The 20,515-nt window shown below is 35.7% G+C and overlaps 1 protein-coding gene across 1 annotated transcript in view; it reads left to right on the top strand.

Annotated features, from left to right (window-relative positions):
* The first annotated feature begins 18,921 nt into the window (after nt 1-18,921).
* Nucleotides 18,922-20,515, top strand: part of LOC135214544 (uncharacterized) — a 528,710-nt gene continuing 527,116 nt past the window's right edge. Inside the window, exon 1 of the mRNA XM_064248920.1 lies at nt 18,922-19,023. The gene's annotated coding sequence lies outside the window, so the exon portion shown is untranslated. The remainder of the gene's footprint in view (nt 19,024-20,515) is intronic.

Below are 20,515 nucleotides of genomic sequence, written 5' to 3'. Positions count from 1 at the left end.
CTCGACGTTCAGCAATGCTTGGTTGCTATATACGTACACCAAGGTTATAGTTAGATCCCGACATGCAGCGTATTTATACTTTATTCTGGTGCTGTCTATCAGTTCTTGTCATACTAGTTTCTTGTGTTTATCAGACTTTTTCATATTTTCTCACTTCTACAATGTCTTTTGTTCAAAATTCTGGATAAGGAAAAATAAATTGGGTGTGGTCATAATCCACATTGGTATTCATCTTCATGGCTTTCACCTCCCAAGGGCATAGAAGCCTCATTGGCATTTCTCCCTCGGCTTTTGTCACAGCATATTTATTCAGAAGGCTATAGTGATGTGCAATAGTAAAATAGTAAAAAATTCATGGTGATTCAAATCTCCATAGCTGTAAATTATACATATGCAAATGTAATAGTAATATGAGCTTTCGTATGTTTCCAAACATAATTCAGTATAAAATTAAATATTAAGCAAAAGCGAAAAGTCAATCTTAAAATGAACAATTAGTACTTATAGAGTAATTAAAAGGGTAATTACAACGTTTATTTGCTATGAATAGTTGGCTAACAAGTATACATTTTATGAATATCGATTCCATATCCTCAACGATCTCTGGTCAGTATAATTTATATCATCGTGATTATCATGTTCAGTAGTTAGGTCTCTTTTAAAATCATACCAAATAAGCAAGACATAGTGTTCTGTTTTCAACAGTGAATTCATTAAAAGAAGACGGAATACTTACTTTGTCACGAAAGATTCACTACATTGTATGTGAAAGTAAGTTACAGCTACGAAGGAAAACCGAAACACTGGAGATATAAAGTATTTTCGTCTTGCAAGACATGGTGACCATGTCTTGGTAATAAGACCAAAGCGCTTGGATTTCTGCCTATCATTTCCCTGTGCTATTGGCTTTTATTATATATATAATATATATATATAATATATATATATATAGTATTATATATATATATAATATATATATCATATATATATATATATTATATATGATATATAAATATATATATATATATAGTATATATATATATATATATATATCTATATATATATATATATATATAGATATATATATATATATATATATATATATATATATATATATATATATATATATTCTTCATCGCTGGTGGGCTAATCCTCGATGAAATAGGTACGGGGATACGGAAGGACATGGCACATTACATGATTCTTTATTGCTAGCGACGTTTCGAGACAAAGTCCCATCTTCAGGCTAAAGGCAAGAAATAAATATTACATCATTACCAAACAGTTAGGAATGTTAACGTAAAATTATTATAAATTAAATTATTTCTAAGTAAAATTACGAATTAAAAAATCTCAAAGAATGAGTATTACATCAATACATAACATATTCAAGAAAAGGAAATGTAAAATCATAAAAAATTAATATATTTCTAAGTAAAATTACGAATAAAAACGTTAAACAGAATATATATATATATATATATAAAAATATTAAAAATGAGGAAAATACCTTGCTCAAGCAGAGTCCCGCCGTTCCGTGTCAGGACGGTGGAAAAAAAGTGTCAAGAAGAGGCAAAGAACAAAGTGACGTGTCTTTATGCTATATACAAAGGTACTGATGTAGTATGGTTGTTAAGTGAAGGTACCAGTTTCTTAATTGCCAAACTTTCAAGAACGAGGAGGTGGTGTTCATATGGTGACGTCATAATGACCTTAAAGTTGTTATAATCTATCTCTGCCCTACAGATTCTGGCGTGATTCCTAATATTTGATTGTTCAGGGGTGGATAATTTGCTGCCCGTTCGGTAACTTACACCTCTATGAGCATCACATCTCACTTTGAGCAACCGGCGCGTACTTCCTACGTAGGTCTGCTGATTACATCGGCAGCAATTAAATAAATACACTACACCGGATTGCATCAAGGAGGGCAATTTCTCTTTGTGTTTTAGGAAGCTACCAATATTTCTAGGATTTATGCAAGTGAATCTTGTATCAACTGCTGGATAATGGCGGTTTGGTTTTAAAATTTTCTTAAGGGAGGGCAAAAACTTCCTATCATATATATAAGGTATTTTAATATAGTATCTAAATTTCTGTGCTAAATGGACTGGACTAGGTGGATGAAAAAAGTTATTGATGGTATTTTTGACGTATTTAAAAAATAACCCCGATGGGTAATACCAGGTTTTATTCTGATTCCACAACTACTTTGTTAAACTTGGAGATTTGTGAAAAAGAAAAGCTAATTAAGAAACATGAAAATGCCATTCAACCTTTGCACAATGAAATTGTTAGAAACTTTACACTTATTGATTTGATTATATTCAATTGCTTACTGACTAAACACCTTAACCATTACATTGATGAAATAAAAAACACGCATAATAACAAGCTTCAGAAACTAGGCATCATTACACCTAAATTCAATGAAGGAGGGAATAAGGTAGTATTTAACCTATCTGATTACAATTTTTTAACCAAGAGAGAGGAATTCCTTTTATCTTTAGGCCTGGATTTTTGCTTGCCGGTTTACACACCTTCATATTATGAATATTTTCTACCATTTGAAATTTTGTTTTCAAAATTAAAAAACTTAGCTCTGAATACTGACCTTTCGAAGTTTCAAAACGACCTGTCCACATTTGCCCATATCAATTTTAACAAACTAAAACCAAGATGGGCACCATTTTTTAATAAACGTGACCTTGGTATCCTTAAGAAACTAAAAGAAAACGGCAATATCATTTTTTCTAAACCAGATAAAGGCAAGGGAACCGTCATAATGAATAAAACAGAGTATATTCACAAAATGGAAACAATTCTGAAAGACGCTACCAAGTTTAGAAACATGGGTGACATTGACTACAAACTAATTTTTAAAAACGAGGACAGAATAAACCGGTTCTTGAAAACGTTGAAAGATAATAAAACGATAGATCAAACAACTTACGAAAATCTTTATGTAACAGGTTCTTCATTGGGTGTTATGTATGGCCTACCAAAAATACACAAGGAGGGTATCCCTATGAGACCCATCCTTTCATCCTATACTACACCAGGTTACAAAATAGCTAAATTCTTGACACCTCTATTAGAGAATCATTTAAAAATGAATATAATCTAACCAACTCTCTTGATTTTAAGAACAGTATTTTATGCCAGGACTCTGACCTAACCATGGCAAGCTTCGACGTTGAAGCACTTTTCACTAATATACCTGTGGAGGAAACCATCAGCTTTATTTTAGATACTATTTTTACAGAAGACGATACTACATATAGTGGCTTTAAACGTGATGATTTTAGGAAATTGTTAGAATTAGCAGTGCGGGACACTGCTTTCATTTTTAATGGACAGGTTTATTTGCAAATAGAGGGTGTAGGTATGGGGAATCCCCTAAGTTGTACATTCGCCAATATTTTTATGCTCAAATTTGAAAGGGAACTGCTGGACAATTGCCCTCCGTCTTTTAAACCACTTTTTTACCGAAGGTATGTAGATGACACTTTTGTTTTGTTTAAAGATAGGCATCATAGCGACTCATTTTTACAATATGCTAACTCCAAACATCAAAATATTAAATTTACCTGTGAATTAGAAGAAAATGGACAATTAGCATTTTTAGATACAATGGTAGTTCGTAAAGATAACTGTTTTAACATAGGAATCTACAGGAAACCTACCTTTACCGGTCTTGGCTTGAATTTTTACAGTTTTTGTTTTTATAATTTTAAATTAAATTCTTTATCAACACTCCTCCACAGGGCTATAAACCTAACATCAAGTTGGAAATTATTCCATGACGAAATAATATTTCTTGAGGGATTTTTCAAAAGCATTGTTATCCATCGGGGTTATTTTTTAAATACGTCAAAAATACCATCAATAACTTTTTTCATCCACCTAGTCCAGTCCATTTAGCACAGAAATTTAGATACTATATTAAAATACCTTATATACACGATAGGAAGTTTTTGCCCTCCCTCCCTTAAGAAATTTTAAACCGCCATTATCCAGCAGTTGATACAAGATTCACTTGCATAAATCCTAGAAATATTGGTAGCTTCCTAAAACACAAAGAGAAATTGCCCTCCTTGATGCAATCCGGTGTAGTGTATTTATTTAATTGCTGCCGATGTAATCAGCAGACCTACGTAGGAAGTACGCGCCGGTTGCTCAAAGTGAGATGTGATGCTCATAGAGGTGTAAGTTACCGAACGGGCAGCAAATTATCCACCCCTGAACAATCAAAATATTAGGAATCACGCCAGAATCTGTAGGGCAGAGATAGATTATAACAACTTTAAGGTCATTATGACGTCACCATATGAACACCACCTCCTCGTTCTTGAAAGTTTGGCAATTAAGAAACTGGTACCTTCACTTAACAACCATACTACATCAGTACCTTTGTATATAGCATAAAGACACGTCACTTTTGTTCTTTTGCCTTCCTTCTTGACACTTTTTTTCCACCGTCCTGACACGGAACGGCGGGACTCTGCTTGAGCAAGGTATTTTCCTCATTTTTAAATATTTTTGTATATTTATATATATATATATATATATATATATATATATATATATATATATATATATATTCTGTTTAACGTTTTTATTCGTAATTTTACTCAGAAATATATTAAATTTTTTTATGATTTTACATTTCCTTTTCTTGAATATGTTATGTATTGATGTAATACTCATTCTTTGAGATTTTTTAATTCGTAATTTTACTTAGAAAATACTTTAATTTATATAATTTTTACGTTAACATTCCTAACTGTTTTGGTAATGATGTAATATTTATTTCTTGCCTTTAGCCTGAAGATGGGACTTTGTCTCGAAACGTCGCTAGCAATAAAGAATCATGTAATGTGCCATGTCCTTCCGTATCCCCGTACCTATATATATATATATATATATATATATATATATATATATATATATATATATATATATATATATATATATATATATATATATATATATATATCTACCACTGCTAATCGAGGCGTGTTAATTCAGATCAGCGTCATTTGCAATGCATATTTATTTCAAGACTTCTTGCGGAACCCCTGACGATGGCATGAGGAACACCAGGGTTCCCTACACCCTAGTTGGAAATCGCTGCTGAGTTTCTATAATACCAATGTAAGAAATCATCTGTCCATATTTTACCAGTGAACAGTGCCACAGAAAGAAGTGCTCGGAGTATATGGTTGCAACGTTCAAATAGCGTTCTTTGGGCCTTTCATCTTCATATTATACCGTTGTATTACAGTAAAAGACACGCACAGCGCGCGCGCACACACACACACACACATATATATATATATATATATATATATATATATATATATATATATATATATATATATATAATATATATATATTTATAGGTGTGTGTGATCACATCACTATGATTCATATTTTCGCATTAAGCTACAAAAGTCCTTTAATATCTAATTTGCTCTACCTCAGAATTAATATAATGTTAACTGAATGGGAATTTTTAGTTGATAATAATTACGTCGGCTCCCGGGCGCGAACCTAAGAACTAAGAAGTCAAGACGTACAGTGAAGCGTCTTTAACCACACAGCTACCACGAGAGGTAGCTGTGTGGTTAAAACCGCTCCACTGTACGTCTTGATTTCTTTGTTCCTAGGTTTGAGCCCGGGAGCCGATGAAATTATCATCAACTAAAAATTCCTATTCAGTTAACATATATGAAAATATATTAATTCTCAAATAGAGCTACTTAGATATTAAAGGATATTTGTAGCATAATGCGTGTATATATATACACATATATATAATCTTTATATTTATATATATAAATGTAACGTCACTCACATCAGCAGGATTACTTCCATCATAATCTTGATTTCCTGTGCCGTGTTGCATCCCGGTCAGTTTTGTTATAAGCTTTCTCAAGGTCCATAAGTACAGCACATATAGTTTTTTCAGTACCGTAAAACTGCTCAGAAAATAATTTGATAACTCGCTTGAGCCATATACACACATCCTTCTCTTAGCTCACATTGGTTTTACTTTAGTTTTGTTATCTGCCTTATTCTTTAATCAAAACCTTATTAAATATCTTTCCATATTTAATTAGCAATTCTTTGTCCATATCATTCGTGTAATTACAAATATTCCTCCTTCTTTTTTTCTTTTTTTTTTATCTAGTGCAGTGCAACTATTATTGTCACCAATATCTTTGAAGCATCTCTCCCCTTTGACAAAATATGCATAACCTTTTCAATCGTCAGCCTCGTAATTGGATGTCTTTTATCCTAAGAAAACATTGGCCTCTCAAATTTACACTAATCCTACATTGTTGGACCATTCATATTTATCTCTTCTACCCCCAACCCTTTTTATCATGCAATATAAAATGGCCGAAGGAAATGAAATTAATGCATAATCTGTATGAAAAATTATTTATTTCTCTCTAATCAGCATCTGTTTGTTGCAGTTTTATTTTATTCTTGTCTCGGGGAAATGATTGCCAGTAATAAACGGTGTTCCGTGTTGCAAATATTCTGTTAAATGAATAGAGTATATATCATGATGCTATTGGTTTTTGCCTTAGGGGATCCTATTAACACCTTTACTTTTTCCTTTACTTTTTCTTTAACGGTAAACACAGTAATGCTTGTCCGAGTCGGAATTTTTAGTATAAGTTATCTGGCTCTTTGGAATGGTTTTTCTACCTTCACTGAGCATTTGGTTAACTTCGGCCGGATAATGCAGTTCTTTAAGAAACCAGATTATGTTGCTCATCATGTGAAAGATGTGATTGTGAGGATAAAAAAGGCCCATCTCTTTAAGTGTAAATCTTTGTATTTTTAGAAATATGCTAAAAGACCCCAAGCTTATGAGGACTACTGTCCTCATCGTCAGGGGGAATTACACTAGAATTCTACACTGACAGATATTTAGATCAGGTTTCTGCTTGATCTTCTGACTATTTGTATACATGTTTGCGGCTACGCTGACCATCTGTAGCTCGATGGATGCCGTTAATCCTGGGTTTAGTTAGTGAAAGACAGGCTTTTGGTTTTCAATCATTCCAAGAAATAAGTCAGGACTCTTAGTATCTAGAGAGTTTAGTTTCTTTAAAAACAGTGCTGATGATTTTCTTATCAAAAGTATTAAAAGATTTGTTTCAGCCAACGCTGGTATGGAGGTACTCAGGACTCCCTCCACAACCATATGGTTTTTTTACTTTTTCTTTCGTATTAAGGTTGAATATCCTTCAAATTCAGTCCATGGTTAAAATTCCAACTCTGTGCGGTTGTTGCATTGTTCCTATTCAAAACGGCAATTTGTTCCATTTTTAATTAAATTAAAAATGGAACAAATTCAACTGGAACAAATTTTGTTCCAGTTGAATTTGTGTTCCTTACGTAGTTGGGCCCTCGAAATTGTTTTTGCATTTATAATTCAAATTGAGAGAAGATTCTCTTATCCAAAGCAAGTCTCCTACTTCAATAGAAAGTGTACTATAGTTATTATATTTGTAATCCAGCTGGGAATACTGAGTGAATAAACTTTAAACTCTTTAGGTATTTATGAACCTCAAAGCATTCCTTTCAGTTTCGACCCAGTGTCACTGTACTACCACATTCAATGCAAACACCCCCATTAATATCAAAACAGCAAGTACTTTCTTAAGCAGAATTTGAAGTTTACTGAATTAGGATTTTCATACGGCCCATTCATTTGACGTACACATCCAAAAAAGTGTTCAAGTACATCCTGATTCAGTCTTCTTGTAGGAATGAATTTCACACCATATAATTTCTTTACCATCTCATATAGGCCTATCAGAGACTTGCATGACAAAATCACTCCCTTTTGAAATTCATACATGCAATTAAACCGTGAGTTTGCCACCTTCATGGTTCTCATGGTGTCCATCATTTCATGCAAAACATTTTTCTGTTATTCATAATCAATTCCAAAGGCGTTTCGGGATGCCTTGTCACCATAAACAGTACAAGAATTCATGATATCAAAATTTTGCAGTCTCCTCCCAATTACTGCTCTCTAACAGGCCTTTCTCACCCAAAAATGCTATTGCATTTGCAGTTGTGCTGGATAAAAGTTACACTGCCAGTTTCACACGTTGCTTTTCTTGTCCAATCAGGTTAAAATGACTTTCATTTAATATGTAAGAAAGGCCATATTCTGTCTTTCTCTTATTGCACATTTCACGAATGGCAGAATCCGACACAATACTGCCATCTTGCAATTTGAAACCCGACTTGATGAAATTGTTCCTTATGAGTTTGATGGGATGAGGCGCATCTGCAAAAACGAAGATGTCCCTGTCTGCACTTGGATTTTTAAAAGACATGGATTCTGCAGATATTTCCAAATTTTTCCAGACACGGAGATTTGACGAACCCAAATCATGCACTAATGCAACAACATGATAGTTGGCTCTTTCAACACTTTCTATTAGAGTTAAAAGAATTTTCTGAATGTTTGATTCATCAAATGCATAGTATACTGGTTGTCTCCAGTTACCTATAAGTGTCACATAGACAAATAGTAGTTTTGCAGTTTCAATATTAAAGGAAGGACAAAACAAAAGAACTAAATAGAGTAAGGTGCGACCAGAAAGAGATTTAGGAATTACAGATATTATTTATACACATATTATTTATATCATGAAGTGAGCATTAGTGTTCATTTACTTGATAAAGGATATTTTTTTATTTTATCATTTGCTTTTGGTTGTATGCTGTACTTTATTTCCATGTTTTTCCTAAGAGAAATATATTTATTTTCCTGGCAACATTAGGCTTCAACGTAAAATTCATGGAAATCAGTACAAATAAATAATTACCTTTGGGCAGAGAAAGGGATGGAACTGCATCCTTTTTCAATATCCGTTGATTCTTGGGTCTTTCTATACCAAGGAGGCGTGACTTCATGTTTTCAGCAATATTTTCTTTGCAGAAATGTACAGAAAAAATCACGGCATGATCTGGATTAATCTTGTCTGAGCGTCGGCATGCTTGTATCCAAGCATCTCTTAAAAATTCATCCCTCGGAAACCGAAAGAAACGAATGTCCTGATTAAACTTTATCATTTTCTTTTTCGTATTATAACAACCATAAATTGCGCAATTGTTTGGCATGGTTACTTAGCTTTTCTACGATTGTGATTGAACAAGAAACCTATATTTACAGAGACTTTTACCTCAAGACTGCATGCTAGTGGATGAAACATTGTACTGGACTGTTGGCATTTATATGCCGAGATCCTAAGCAGATTGTGGATTAAGGACTATAAAAGATCCCGAGAGACAGGTTAAACATAAAGTAGGGTCAGAACCATAAAAGAAATCCTCAGAGACCGGATAAATATAAAATAGAAGCAGAAGACATATTTTGTTTTGATATTTTCGTTCAAATGCGCCCCCGAAGATATACTTGACTGTGAGCAGCGGGGGCTCACGTGATCTCAGTCGCCCAGCCCTGACCCAACCATATCTGCGCGTTAGCTGACCCCTCTCTGTATGGATCCTGGCTACAATTATGAATGAGTTTCAATTTCTTTTAAACTGAAAAGTATGAAATAAGAAAAAAAATTAACACTATTATCAAAATGCACTAAGAAGTAAAAAAAAATTTCTTCAGAAACACCAGGATCTTCTTGCAATTGATCATGTCTACAAACATGGAAGGAAATGCCACAAGAAATTAAAAAATGCGTTTATTTTCTCGCAGCATTTATTTCCATGTTTGGCGCTCATGCTTTTATTTTGTAGTTATGATTAATCGTAACAAAATTCTAGTACATCTCAAAGATAATAGGGCGTTTAATTTTTTTTTAAAACTGTCCCAGTAATTGGTCACTGAAAACTACCAAGATTAAAACCAGACAAGTTTAACCTAGCTTCGAATTTCTATATTGGAATGACGAATTTTGAGTATTGAAACATGAAGTCTTGTTGAATTGCAGGTAATTGTCATTTACGAAGCAATTATTTTCCATTGAAACTGGTGAAGTGTTTATTTATTGAATCATTTCACCGGCGGTGATAGGTCATTACAACACATTGATCAGTCGGTGCGAAAAGTTCTGTGATGTTTCTTTGTTGCATAGCAGTGCTGGTGCCATTTCTGCGCCGTTTATGCAGGATGCTCGCATGTATTTATTTATTTATTTATTTGTCCTCCTCCAAGGCCTTGACCCTTAATTAAAAGACATGCCCTTGGAAAAATAACACTAATCATGCTCGATTGTGATAGAAGCTGGAATTCGTATATCTCTCTCTGCTGTAAAAAAAAAAAAAAATCATAAGAGCATCCTGGAAAAGTTACCGTAGTTATCGCTTTGGATGCGTACAGCCATAAGTAAGTCGCTGAACTTAGTCAGGATCACTTGCAGTGCGTAGTATTGTCGAACTCCCTGACAGAACTTGGACAACGGCGCTATTAACATCTATGAAGGAGAGGTTTAAAGATGCGGAATCGAGTGGTGGTTGTTCCTTAGAAATCCATCGTAGTTTTCCTCTTTTCCTAAGAATCGTAAGAAGTTCCTGCACCTGTCCTACATCCACGACGCCCCTAGCCCCAGTAGGGCGGTAGTGCCGTCAGTGCACCTCATGTGGTGCACTGTAGGCATTACTTAAGGTTCTTGCAGCCTGCCTTCGGCCCTTAGCTGCAACCCCTTTCGTCTCTTTTATTCTACCTCCTTTCATATTACATTTCTTTCATCTTTCTTTCCACCCTCTCCTAACAATTGCTTCATAGTGCAACTGTGATGTTTTACTCCTATTACAACTATCAACCTTTTACTGTTAGTTTCCGTTTCAGAGCTGAATGGCCTCATAGGTCCCACTCCCTGTGCTTGGTCTTTGGCCTAAATTCCTATGGAGTTCAGTTCAATTCAACGATGCCCTTAGCAAAGGGCTCCACAGGAACCACGTACCCTTGACATGCTACTCTCTTGCCATTCCGTGTGACCTGTGACGAAGACTTCATAAGAAAAGTTCTCACCGTCTCCCGATTGCTACTGCTGACGAAGCTAAGAAAGAGACGTGTGCCACCAACCGTGGGATAGAGCCAGGGAAAGGCTTAATTAGGCTCATGATAATTCGAGCATTGTCTTGCTCTTACTTTGGTACGCTCGCATGGGCAAAATTGTATTTTTATTATCGTTGGAGACATTTTTCTTGAAATGTCTCCTTTATCACTCAAATTCGTAGATTATGGTCCCTGTATAAATTTGTCGCAGGTCTTGAGTCATCGCCTTCTGTATGCTAGCACTTTATCCCTTGCGTATGTGGTTACTCCTTACAGCAACTACCTCAGTTCGTAGAAAGATGGTTGAACTATCATTTATAAGTCTCTCTCTCTCTCTCTCTCTCTCTCTCTCTCTCTCTCTCTCTCTCTCTCTCTCTCTCTCTCTCTCTAGTGAAAAATGATCTGAGAGTGTCTTTGCTTTTATCATTTATAATTGTGCAATGTACCTATATACGTAATCAGTGTCAAAAAGTCGCCTCATATGACGTAGTGTTCGCTAAAAGTAAAACGCAAAATTAAGTTCCTGCTAATTTGTACTTTCCTCCATCCCTTAAATAGAATACATCTTCGTGGAGATGAAAACATTCCTCATGACAAGTTCTTGGAAACTTATTCATATTGAGTTATTTATTAAGACTAGCTTCGATGTACGGTGTATTTTAGCTGTTATGGTAAGAATTGAGTTATCCTTTTGACTGAGCAATTCATCCTTTTCTAGTATTATTCCAGTTGAATTCTGTGAGCTCTCATTGCTTTTACTAGAAATGTTCACGGTAAAGGCAAACGTTCTTCTTTTACTTGTTGTTTTGACTAATGATGAAAAAATAAAAATGGTTAATGAAGGGAGTTTACGAATCGTTGAATTACCTTCTTTTATTTACTGATCTCTACTAACTAGTTTGTCTCTTCTCAGTCACGTTTATTTTCCCTGTTTCCTTTTATGCTTTTCTCTTAACTTTTTTTTTTTTATTTTGTTTTAAAGACATAACCATCATTTTTCGCTAGAATAATAATCTGCAGTTAAAAATCCTTCAGTCCTTCCTATTGACTACAGTCAATTTCATTCCATCTGCCCACCAGCGAGGTAGGATAAATAGGTAGATGTGGCAATAAGTCTAGCTAGCTCGTGATTGGCTGAAGTCAGTGTTTCCGATACCGTCGGCTTCCTATGGTAAAGATAAAAATGATTCCTCCTGTAATACATATCTGCATGCTTATATATAAAAAGAACCCTCGCACCGATTTTTTTCGATACTCTAACAATACAAGCACGAATGACGAGCGTGTAACAAGCAGTCTACTCAGATCAATGGCAAAGGAACGATAGACTTTAAATTATAATTTTTTATCTCATTGTATTCACCTACAATGAGATGAAAAATTATCATTTTTTATCTTATTGTAGGTGAATATCAAGACATCTGGCTATGCGACTGTGAATAAAGGTATTTTAATAATTCTTACATACAAATTACACGAGTAAGTTAATATTAGAAACTGCACGAAATATTGCCGATGTGACTCACTGGGACTTTGGTGAAGCGAATGTCACAGACACGGCGGTATCGGCTGGAAGGCAGAAAATTCGGTTAATACTTGGCATGATGGCAATGGTTTTGCTGGTGTCTTTTTGGAATTCTTTCCATATTTCTATGGATTTTTCTTGAATAGGCACATCATTATAATTGTTCAGTGACTGGGCACTTTCGGGACTATTTAACCATTTATTAGCTTATCGTCATCCCAAGTGTTATGGCTTACATACGGCATAACAGGATAACCTAGACTTGCATATCTTTTCACTGTTGGGCATTTGAGGGATATTTAGCAGAATGAATAAATAAAAATTACAATGAAACGAAATGGATGTATGCTTAAAAGAAGACAAGCAAAATATATTATCCCTCGAATCGGTAGCATAGGCTTCTTACTGCACTGGTGCATGCTTGTCAATGTTCCAGCAGTAAACAGTATTAAAGGTTGTTATTCAGTTAACGGACGTTGAAATTGCCTTGGTATGACAATAAAGTTATAAATCTTGTGATTTGGTAGCATGGGGTAATAAGATAAATCATAATAATAGGAAGTTGATCGTTCGTATGTGCTTTCGCATATAGTCCGGAAGCCACTGGGACTAACCCGGAAATTTGTAGATATATTGTTTTATCCTCTTCATATTGAGCATCTTCGTAGTTCAGACTATCAAATCCAGGTGGGTGTGGTCATCACACCCTTGGGCAAATGGAAATAATCAGGATGACGGCCGCAGCTAGAAAAATACAAGATATGTTCAATTCAACCGTAGCATAAGTGTTTTTTGGTATTAAATACTATATATATATATATAATATATATATATATATATATATATATATATATATATTATATATATATTAAAATACTATATATATATATACATATATATATATATATATATATATATATATATATATATATATATATAATATACACACACATTATATGCGTTTATTTATTAATATTAAGACAATTTATAATTATCTATATTTATGGAAATATGTATTAAAATTTATGCATTTTTTTTTATTTTATATCAACAAAAATGCCAATATCACAATGGACTCCAGATATGAAGAAACTTCAAGAAGTATCTGATGCAAGGGCACAGTCTATACACTTCACATTTTTCCATTATGTGTTGAGTCAGGAAAAATTCCCAGAGTACAGTGGCTTTATCACAAGACTGGCCAAAAAACAAGGGCACTCAGTACAACCAATAACAAGGATAGTGTATCTCCCACTAATTGACCGTCCTCCAGCTGATACAAGCGCAATGACTACATGCTTATTAAAAGCACAGGTATCTTTGGGATCTGCTGACCAGTAGTTATACAAAGTTGCAATTCATATTTAGTGAAATGATCCATTGACGTTCAGCAATGTCTATTTACGACTTGGAGGAATGCACATCCTGATGAGTTATGCTGGATGCATTGGTGGTATTCTCATGGATAACTCTGGGTTGTTGGAACTTCTCACTGGCCCATTCGGTGGAGTGAAGAAGTTGTTAACAGGAAAAAAGTTTCCTGGCAATGTATTGCGCTTAGAATTCTCAAAGAAGAGATAGAAACCATGGAAGGACTCATTGCAGTGCTGGAAAAACTTTCTGAAAAGAGCCGAACTGCCAGATTATGGGTTGACTGCATGATAAAACCAGTTATGACAATGGTGAAGTTTATCAGGTGTGAGTGAGAAAATAACTGGCCACTACATATGCTAGCCATGAGTGAAATGATGCCATTGTTCTTTTCTGCTGGCCATCAGAATTATGCAAGATATAGCTTGTATTATCTACAAAGTATGGAGGCTATGCCTGATGATGTCATACAAGCGCTATGGACATGGTTGGTCAGCTATCATTGGCTTGACCTTGAAACCTGAAAGTCTGAAAACCTGGGCCTACAATCTTCATATTTGCAACAGCCTAGTTACTGATCTAGATGATATGAATGAAGATGAAGTGACAACTCAAACGTGTCACAAGGAACAAATGAGTCGAAGGATACAGGCTGATCAGAAAGATAGAAATTCAGTCAGACAGAAAGTGGAACAAGCTATCCACCCATTAGACCCAGATCAACATCCTGACGAAGGCCTTGTCAATATAGTCACTGGATGTGTACTGAATGACCCTCAAATCAATGTGGAGAAATCGGAAGACATATGCAAATGTGAAATGCAAAAGTATGAAAGTGAACGGCCTATGTCATTTCAGAAGCCTCTCTCCAAAAACGTGAAAACCATGGCTGTCAGAAGGAAATAGATGAAGATTGGGGGCACTGAAATTTGTGATATAGTCACAATGTATGCCCAAGCTATTGGCTTACAATCAAGTCCCAGAGCCCTGAATACTTCAGTTCTTCTAAGCCATGAACTAGCACTGCATCCAGCTTCAATCTCTGATAAGTCTGGCATGCCAAGGGTAGCTATGGCTAAAACTCACTCACTCACTCACTCCACTGGCTGCGGGCCTCCATGGCTCTTTGCCGCTACTACAAGAAGCTTCCAACGACCACGGTTTTGTGCAACATCCCACCAATCGCCTGGACCATCCACTCCAAGCTCTGTCATGTCCCTTTTTATGTTATCAGACCATCTCATGCGGGGTCTTCCTGGAGGTCGTCTGCCCTCTGGTTGTCCTCGAGTAATCTTGCTTATTAGTCTATCCTCATGAGCCCTGGCTACATGCCCCACCCCCTCATGAGCCCTGGCCAAATGCCCCACCCACCTTAGTCTGAGCCATAATCGTGCCTGTTATCAGGGTACCTCTGTCATTTCCCTCAGTTCATTATTATGCCTTCTTCTCCATTGCCCCATCTCCGCATCAAAGACCGCTCCATATATCTTTCTCAAGATTCCGCTCTCAGACACTTCCAACCTTCGTTCCAGATCCTTTGTCAGCCTCCAGGTTTCGCAACCATACGTTAACATGGGTCTACTAATGGTTGTATAGGCCTTCACCTTTGTTCTCCTTGATAAGATATTACTATTGAGCACTTTGGCTAAAGGCCAACTACATCTGGCTGCTGCTGCTATTCTTAATTTTACCTCTTCCTCTGCGCTATTTCAGCTGTAAGTGTTCATCCCAGGTATTTGAAGTTCTTGACCGCTTCCAACTCCATATTTCCATACCTGATGTTACCCAGTATCCTCTCCTGCCTTGAAGCCTTCAAGATTTTGGTTTTAGCCTCCTTTATTTCCAGGCCAACTTGATTTGCAACTTCTCTAAAAATGCTTATTTTTCTATCAATTTCCTGGATGTTTTCACCACAAAAGTCAATATCATCTGCATAAGCTAATCTATCACACCTAGCCTCCCCCAAGATGTACTCCATCACCCTGTGGTGGTTGGCTAAAGCTAGTCTGAAGAATTCTCTAAAGGTTGAAGTCAGCCAAGAAATGTAGAAAGCTACAGTGCAATACTTCTTAGATGCTTTCAGAAGACACATTCACAGGCACTTGAAATCATGTGATGTTTACCTTGCCTTTGACAAGTAATATGTTATATCATTATTATAAAATGTCTTCTACATAGAGAGTAAATCAATAAATGTCATGATTAATAAAGAATTGCTTAAAGTAAGTTGTATTGCATCTAATTAAAGGGAGATATGTTAATGAAGTGAGATAGCATGACTAATAAACAAGGTACTTTGATAACTAATGCAATCTTTCATTGAAATAAGCATATAGGGTGATAATTTCTATCAACGACATTTACAAGTTCACTATCTATATTATAATGCATTTTGTATGATTTTAGATATGATTATATATTATTGCAGGTACATTCCAAACAGTATCAAGGAGTCAACACATAGCTTCCACCTCAAAAAGTGCTTTTAACAGTGACCAGAATAAAATGTAGTTGATTGATCTCATCTGTGAGGACCTGATGAATCACAAAGATCGGTTTCAAGAGCATAGACTTGTGGTGACGGGAAATTTCCCACACCCATAGAGTTGTTTATGGGTAAATCCATTTTTCGTCATGACATGGAGACTTTACAAGAAGAGGCTGATACTATCTTAGTACAGCAGCTAGCCTCAATGTTCATTTGTTGTAATAGATGACACAGGCATTTTTGTGTTACTTGTAGACTTCTGCCTTAAAAAAAGAAATCCTTAGGAAGATTTATATGATCTCACCAGTACAAGGTAGATCATGTATTGACATCCAAGCTACCCTTGAGTAGTTTCTTCACGTGGTGAGGGGGTAAGGGATTCTGCCTTCAAGCTTGCGAAGCCCAGATACTGACGGAACACCTACAAAACTTTTGGCAATAACTGGCGTGGACATTTCCACTTTCACAAAATTTTACTGCTTGGGTGAGTCTGGTAGGGGTTCGTGGTTCGGAGGGGGTTTGGATTCGAAGCTAATATTGGGAGTTGTGGTGGTGAGTCGCCACCAAATATGGTTTGGACCTAAGAGATGGTGATGGGATTTTCCCATTGCTATCTTGAGGGCAGAACCATCTCCAGGAATCAGCCCATCGGAATCCAGGGGGGACTGGTTTTTGGGTTGGGACTCCTGGCTTTTGTTTGGAAGCTCATCAATAAGTGCACCTTAGTTACAAACATTGCTGCCAACAACTGAAACATTTAGTGAAAATGAAACATTTAGTGAAAATGTTGCACAAGCTCACTTGCAAGGGACAATCTGGAAGAATGCTCTACAACCATAACCTCCAAATCTAGATCCCACAGACTTTGTATGTGATAAAGAAGATGACTGTCTGTTTCCTGTTACTGTTCCTCAAGGTGTTGGGCTGGCTCCAGAACTACTTAAACTTATAAGATGTTCTTGTCATGGAGGAATGCCTTGCAGTACACGAAGATGTGGATGCCGTAGTACTGGCATTGTGCGTTCAGTCTTCTGTGTGTGTTATGGAGGTGATGAGTGTTGGAACAGTGAACTAAATGACTCTGTTGATGATGGGGATGGTGATCCCAGCACATAATATATAATTTTGTATTTCTGAGAACATATTTTTTGCGTTTTTATTATTTTTGCCATCTTAAGAATTATGTATTTAAGTCATCATTTATATAAAATGTTGCAAAGTATATCCTTCTGTATATTAAGCATTCAGTTTGGAATTAAGTAAAAAATTAAGATGATGGATTGAAGATTTTAATAATGCAAGTTCTTTTTGGCAGCCATCTTGGGCACCATCTGGAATACCTTAAATTGCCCAAGTGTAAGATGGCCACACCCACCTGGGTATGACAACTTGGACCCTATATTGAAATGATATGAAGAGAAAAAAGAAAACTATATCTCACAATGTCCCGGTTAGGTAAATTTATGGGGTCCTGCTTCCGGACTAATATTAATGTTGGTGTGTTATCCATACAAATCGGCATATTTATGATTTATATAAGAATGGGGGAGTGCCCTTTGTACAAACAAACATTTCTTTATGCTACTGGAGAAATAGTTCAATATTTTTCGCGGGAAGCCAACGATATCGAAGCTTTGATTGTCAGACAATCACGTGCTACCGATGCGCAGGTAAACATAGAAAATGAAACCGACTTTAATTGTCATTCAGTAAAACGTGTTTGCAAGTCGCGGCAGTAACCTACGGATAAGGTTTGAAAGTATTTATTAATCATATGCGAGTAAGTGATTGTTTTACATAAAATTCCTGGCTTCAATGATATACACACAAACATACATACATACATACATAAATACGGTCAATAAAATCTATATTCATCAACAATTCAGATAACGAACAATATTTTCAGGTGTATTTAATTTTCTTAACCTTATCATAAGAATATTTCAAAATTGTCCATAAATTAATTGATGACGATCGTTATATTCTTTGCTGAAATAAATACCTTTACTATACAAGAGTGAACTCCGACCCCATACATAAATGCCATTGCAAAAGATAATGAAACCTCTGTATCACTTAACGGACCGAACTTTTCGCAGTAATTTGAAATAATGTATTCTAACTCGTCGACCAAATCTTCACCAAAGTTTCATCTTGTATGATATCTTGGTTAAACCAGTACCTGATAATAAGAAAAGAGCAAACAGTATTTTCACCGTGATGGTCGATATTCATTTACCTGATAGAATTCTTAGATTTTGACATTTTTTCTGAAACTGATCCTAATATTGCTGTATCTCGTTTTGGGTGGTAGTGGGGATAAGAGTCCTTTGAGCTCCTAATAAGTTTTTGATCCTATTACTTCTGTATATTAAAGTATTTTCTATAACTGACAATCGTCTAAATCGATAAGACTGATACTTCATAATTTCCAGATGCAAGAGAAGTAACGTTTTCTTCCCTCCTCCCTCCACCTCCAGGTTGCGTCGTAAGAGGCGAAAGGCAGCGATGCTGAGCGTCGTCGTCATCTGTCGAACGCAAACAACCAGACAGATAATCAATGAGGATGAACGGCCACAGGTGAGAGGAACTCGACCTATAGATGCTATAAATGAGGGAGCAGATGTTACATAACCCTGTTATTTTGTTATCAAGTACAGCAGAACTCATTTTTTTATGAACCGACATGTATTGATTTTGCTGCGCGCAATCAGGATAACTCTGGGTTGACCTCCATTGTTAGAAAATAACAGTGAATTTCCTCGGTGAAATTCTGAGAAATTCCTTCCTTCGCGAGTATTTGTTTGTTCCGCGTAATTTCTAGATATTTGTATCGTATACAAATAAGTCGATATCCTCAAGTAAAGTTTTATCGTAGTATTCATATATTTATAGTTTTTTTTTTTTTTTTTTTACTCTGAGAATACGGTTTGAATTATACATAGACGAAGCAAGTGATCAAATCAGTCTTTTTTTTTTTTCTTAGATTTCTTCGTTTTTCATTACGAACGTATGAAATTTGCTATAAGATATAATGCCATGTATTTATGTCTCCATCGATCGACTGTGACAAGAGAACTGCGCTTGAAGCCAACCCGCCGGCAGTCCATTATTTGTTGCACTTTGATTTATTCAAGAATATTATTATACACCCTTTGTGCTTCTTGCTCGTAGCTCTTTGGATTATTATAGCACATTTTCCTCTCGTATGTTGTTCACTTATTCAGACATTTCTGTTTTCTCTGCAATTTTTTTTATGTCGAAATATGTATTGATAGCTCTCCTGAATACTTCACCTCTTCAGTTATTTCTCTCTCAATCGACCCTCTTCTTTGTATCACGTTATATAATTTACCGTGTGGTCGTCCTGTTTCGTAGAAGCGTATGTTGTACCCCGAGTGTCATTTACTATCGATCTGGCTCAATTACCCATGAATTTGCTATAATTACCAGCCCGTTTCCTTTGTATTTTGCATTAGTATACTGCTAAATTGGTGTTGCAGTCTTCCGTTCTCATTTTTTTAATGACGAAAAGTTTAGCAACTTCTTGCGTGAATGAATGCTTCTTAGGTCTTTTGCCCTACGAAGATTTGACTTTATAGCAGCCTAGTATGCTAACAGTATGTGCCTGATTCGTGACCAATGTTTTTCGCTTGTGCACGATAATCCCATTCCTTTGTTCGAATCTCCAGGGAAGGAGGTTATCGTTGCAGATGTGTGTATTTGCCGAGTGTCCCGGCTACCGCTATCGCATCATCTCAGACTAGGCGGCGAGGATGATGATGATGATGATGATGAGAGAGAGAGAGAGAGAGAGAGATGTAGCGTAGTTATTACCAGTTCATGATGGCAGGTTCAAAAGTTTATTAACATATCTTCAGAATATCAAGATCCTTTACGTTAACATTATTTTTTATATATCTTGCATATTCTTTTCATATATCTAATTGCAAAATTGGTGCTCTTTTAGAACTTTTCGACTGGATTCCAATGATTGTGTGCGATTAATAAATAATAATAATAATAATAATAATAATAATAATAATAATAATAATAATAGTGGCGCCATGGT

This window comes from Macrobrachium nipponense, chromosome 46 (assembly GCF_015104395.2).
Source record: "Macrobrachium nipponense isolate FS-2020 chromosome 46, ASM1510439v2, whole genome shotgun sequence".
Lineage (NCBI taxonomy): Eukaryota > Metazoa > Arthropoda > Malacostraca > Decapoda > Palaemonidae > Macrobrachium > Macrobrachium nipponense.
This window is presented reverse-complemented; position numbering and strand designations above follow the sequence as displayed.